The sequence below is a fragment of the Marmota monax genome, unplaced genomic scaffold (assembly GCF_021218885.2).
Source record: "Marmota monax isolate L192 unplaced genomic scaffold, Marmota_monax_Labrador192_F-V1.1 WCK01_AAM20220418_F8-fsc00219, whole genome shotgun sequence".
NCBI lineage: Eukaryota > Metazoa > Chordata > Mammalia > Rodentia > Sciuridae > Marmota > Marmota monax.
This window is the reverse complement of record NW_026692081.1, coordinates 628,888-634,148: the sequence shown is the minus strand read 5'-3', so window position 1 is coordinate 634,148 and position 5,261 is coordinate 628,888. Positions and strand designations below refer to the sequence as shown.

The 5,261-nt window shown below is 36.3% G+C and overlaps 1 pseudogene; it reads right to left on the bottom strand.

Moving 5' to 3' along the window:
• Window positions 1-1,601: 1,601 nt before the first annotated feature.
• Window positions 1,602-4,862, bottom strand: LOC124103553 (heterogeneous nuclear ribonucleoprotein A1-like 3; annotated as a pseudogene).
• Window positions 4,863-5,261: the final 399 nt, after the last annotated feature.

Below are 5,261 nucleotides of genomic sequence, written 5' to 3'. Positions count from 1 at the left end.
TGGTCTGATTTTTACTTCATTCAAAGTGATCTTGAAATTATTATTTCATTGGACTATTTGATAAAAAAGACATGAAAATCCTTAAAATTTCTTATCTTTATATTTAATTTTATTCATTATTTTTTACTATATTGTGAAGCTTGTTATCAAGTGCACACAGAATTTAAAATTGTTTTAACTTTCTGGTGATTTGAGCCTTTTTTTAAAATGATAATGTCCATCATTAACTCCATTATGGTTTAGATATGAGGTATCCCCAAAAGTTCATGTGTGAGACAATGCAGGAAAGTTTAGAGGTGAAATAATTGGGATATGAGAATCTTAACCTCATCGGTGCATTAATCCCCTGGTAGAGATTAGGTAGGTAGTAAATGTAGGCAGATGAAGTTTGGCTGGAGGAGATGGGACACTGGGGCCATGCGTTGAGGTCTATATTTTGTCTGTGGTGAAGGGAGCTGGCTCTCTCTCTGTTTCCTGGTGCAATGTCCCAAGCTACTTTTATCTACCATTTCCGTCAGCCATGATGTTCTTCCTCAACTTTGGCCCAGAGCATTGGAGTTGGACACTTATGGTGTGAGACCTCTGAAACTATGAATGCCAAATATAAATTTCTCCTCTTCCAATCATTCTTTTCATGTCTTTTGGTCACAGCAGTGAAAAAACTGCCTACAACAATCCTAATAATATTTTTTTATTCATATGTTTTTCCTTTGATGTTAGCATATGATTTTTGTATAGTGTCTCCAGAATTTGTGTATGTTTATGTTTTTCTCTTATTGATATTTCTATTCTTTACTTCCATCATCTGTATATACTTAAAATTGTAGGTACTCCTTTGAAGCAGCATACATACACATACTTATGCACACAAAGTCTATGTAGATAAAGAAATACATAGATACCTGACATTATTTGTTTTTCTATATAATATGAGGACTGATATTCTAATACACTGTCTTCATACTTGTTTTTCTTCCACTTATACTACATATTTTCTATTATTTTGGGATAATAGTGTATAGGTTGTAATTATTTTTTTTCCAAGAGCATTAAATCATTTATTGATTACACATGATAATGGATGATATACAAGCTTCATTTCCATCTATTACATATCTGGTATCATTATTCAATTTAGATATTGCATAAGATGTGCCAACAATCATTTTTAAATTTATAAACCAAATAATTCCACGACTGCTTCAATGACCCTTTCAATGGTGAACTTCAGAAAGTCACAACTAAACCAAAGTTTCTGAACTTGGCATCATGCTAAAAGAATTCTAACTTCACACTGTTGGGGAAGTTTTACCAAGATGGCTTCAGAGAAGACTAACTTTACATAGAACATTTTTAAAAAGACATATTTATTCAGTATCATGATCAGACTATTACATTTAGCAATCAACAACAACAACAAAAAGTCTACATTAAAACCCTTTGTTGGAATGTTTTACACTTTCCACAGAACAGAAACTAAAATAACCTGTTACACAAATAGTCACAAATACAGTCCTCAAGTTTTTTTTTTTTTCCCCATACATATGAGTATTATCTAAATCATGTCTTCTTTGTAGCAGCGAGGCTTTGCCACCACTGTGCTTGGCTGAGTTCACAAATTTGTTGTAACCTGTAGCTTCCCTGTCACTTCTTTGGCTCTCCTCTCCTGCTAAGCTTAGTTCCCTGGCAGTATTAAAACCTTCTGCCACTGCCATAGCTACTGCTGCTTTTGAAACCACCATAGCACTTTGGTTTTGTGGTTTGGCAAAGTATTGGCCTCCACCATCATGAGGTCCAAAGCTTCTGCCTCCAAAGTTTCCACCCTTCATGGGTCCAAAATTTGATGACTGATAGTTGTAATTTCCAAATCTTTGTAGCTTCCACTACCTCCAAAATTGCTTCCATCATTATCAAATCCACTGTAGCCATCCCTAATGCCACCATATCCACCACCAACCACCACAGCTTCCATCAGAGGTACCACAACCACTGAAGTTTCCCCAATGAACAAAATTGCCATTTCCATCAAAACCACCTCCATGACCACCAACAAAGTATCCACAACCATCTTGACCTCGTTGGCAAGATGAAGCACTAGACATTTCTTGCTTTGACAGGGCTTTCCTCACTTCACAGTTGTGGCCATTCACAGTCTGTTTTTTTTTGAATGACAATCTTATCCACAGAGTCATGGTCATCAAAAGTTACAAAAGCAAAGCCCCTTTTCTTTCCACTGCTTCCATCAGTCATGATTTCAATAACTTCAATTTTCCCATTATAATCTTATAGGTGATGTTCTTCAGTATCTCCTTTAATGCCACCAACAAAGATCTTTTACACAGCTAAGTGGGCCCCTGGTCTTTGAGAATCTTCTTTGAGATGGCTCTCTTTGGTTCCACAACTCTCCCATCTACTTTGTGTGGTCTTGCATTCATGGCTGCATCCACTTCCTCCATAATAAATAAGTGACAAACCCAAATCCCCTGGAGTTTTTGGTGTTTGGATCTCTCACAATCATACAGTCCATGAGTGTTCATTCCTCATTGCTCCAAATGGCTTCTCAGACTCTCATTAGTTGTTTCAAAGCCCAGCCCTCTGATGACAAATAGCGATTCTGATTTAGACTTGATGGAAGCAGGAAGAGAGACTTGAATGATGCTTTCTCAGCGGCATCCACAGGCAGAAAGGAGTAAGCTAACAAATGTGTCTGTATAGGTTGTAATTCTAATGTTCACTTTCTAATATACTGGTTACTGTTGTGTTTTCCACTTTCATTTCTTTTAATTAGTTCCAGCATTTCTGACCTTTCATCTGGGAATTTCATGTGCCATATTCAACCTTACATCATTTTTTGAAGAAAAATTGTCAGTCTAATTCCTGATCTTTTAAAGGTAATCTATCTTTGTAATATTTTCATTTTTTATTCTACACTTACTCCTTTTTCATCTTTACAATTTTGTAAGTAGATATAGTTTTATTTTAATTTAACCAGCCTTGGAGGATTTTTTTTTAATTGGTTCTTTTTAGTTGTATGAAACATTAAGATTCATCTTGACATAACCATAAAATTATGGAATATAATTTGTTCTAATTAAGTCCCAAGTACTTCATCTTTCTCTCTCATTCTCCCTTCCTGTTTCCTTTCCTATACTCTACTGGTCTTTCTGTTATTTACTAATTTTTAAAATTAGTATCTTGTGGATGTACATGATGGTGAGATTCACTGTGGTATATTCATGTATGTACACAGGAACGTTAGGTCAAATTCATTTCACTGTCTTTCCCTATCCCATCCCTTCTTCCTTTTTCCTTCATTTACCTTTGTCTAATCCTTTGACCTTTATTCTATTTTTATACCCCCTTATTTTGTTTTTGTTTTGTTTGGTTTGGTTTTGTACCAGGGGTTAGACCTAAGAAGTGCTTAATCACTGAGTGATAACCCTGGCCCTTTATTTTCTGTTTATTTTGAGACAGAGTCTCACTAGATTGCTCACAGTCTTGCTATGTTGCTGAGGCTGGCATTGAATCTGTGATCCTTCTGCCTCAGTGACCTGAGTTGCTAGAATTGTAGGCATGTGTCACAATGACTGGCTCCCTCTTTATTTTGGATTGGCTTATGCATATTAAAGAAAGCATTTGGACTTTGAATTTTTGAGACTGGCTTATTTCACTTAGCATGATAGTCTCCAGTTCCATCTATTTACCAGCAAATACCATAATGCCATTTTTCTTTATGCTATAAACATTGATGTGGCTGCACTACTGTGGTATGCTTATTTAAAATCTTTTGGATACATACCAAGGAGTGGGATGGATGGGTCATATTATGGTTCCTTTCCTAGGTTTTGAAGACTCTCCATAATGCTTTGCAGAGTGGTTGCACTAATCTGCAGTTCCACAAAGAATGTATGGGAGTACTGTTTTCCTTGTATCCTAAATAATAATAATAATAATTTTACTACAGACCTATAGTAACAAAAGAAGCATGGTACTGGCACCAAAACAGGCAGCATGAAGACTAATGGAATAGAGTAAAAGAGACAAACCCTCATAAATACAGTTATCTGACACTTGACAAAGTTGCCCAAAACACAAGTCGAAAAAAAGATAGGCTTTTAATGAACAGTGCTGGGAAAACTGGAAGAAAATATATGTTAGTAGAATGGAACTTAACTCCTATCTCTCATCCTGCACAAAAGTCAACTTACAGTGGATCAAAGAGCTAGGAATTAGATCAGAACCTGTACACCTGCTAAAAATATAATGTAGGCCCAATGCTTCAACATGTCAGCACAGGAACTGACTTCCTTAACAACCGAGGGGGTTCTAGTAATCCATGTGTTATAGTTTGGATATAAGGTGTTCCCCCAAATCTCCTGCATTAATTCAAGAGGTGAAATGATTATATTATGAAAGCTGTATCCTAATCAGTCCATTCCAGTTTATATGGACTAATTGGTTGGTACCTGTAGGGAGGTGGGGTTTGGTGGAAGATGGGTCATTGGGGGTGTGCCCTAGAATGATTCATCTTCCTTATGGCCCTTTCCTTTTGCTCTCTCTTTCTTCTTTCTTCTTTCTTCTCTCTTCTCTCTTCCCTCTCCTGTCTCTCTTTCTCCTTCCCAGACGCCATGAGCTGAGTAGCTTTCTTCCATGTCCTCTTGCCTCACATGTGGCACAGAACAATGGAGTTGGCCAGCTATAGACTGAAAACTCTCAAGCCTTGGGCCTAAAATAAACTTTTCCTCCTCTAAGTTATTCTTTTGAAGTATTCAGGTCACAGTGACACAGAGCTGACTAACACAACATGCCTGTGGCCTCTGTGCCCAATCTCCTTCCCCTTCAGGAACATCAATTACTCGCATATTAGATTTTCACACTGGTACTTTGTCTTTCTGATGCTTTTCTATTTTCTCCCTAGTCTTAATCTTCATTTTCTTCATTCAGAATATATTTTCTAACTTCTCTACCAGTTTTCAATTATCTTGTTTGCTTGTTTTTTTTTTTCCTAGTCTGTTATTAAAATTCCTCATTCTAGTTCTTAATTCGGGTATTCTATATTTTTGTTTCCAAATTGCCATTTAGTCACTCTGTATATTTTTAAGCTCTTGGCCAAAGTTCTCAATATTATCTTCCATTTCCTCAATGCATTAAGGATAGTTATTCCAGGTCATGTCTGATGACACTTTTAGCTGGATTCCCTGTGACATTGTTCCAATTTTGTTATTCCTGTTTAAATATAGCAATTTCTCTTTCAATTTCTT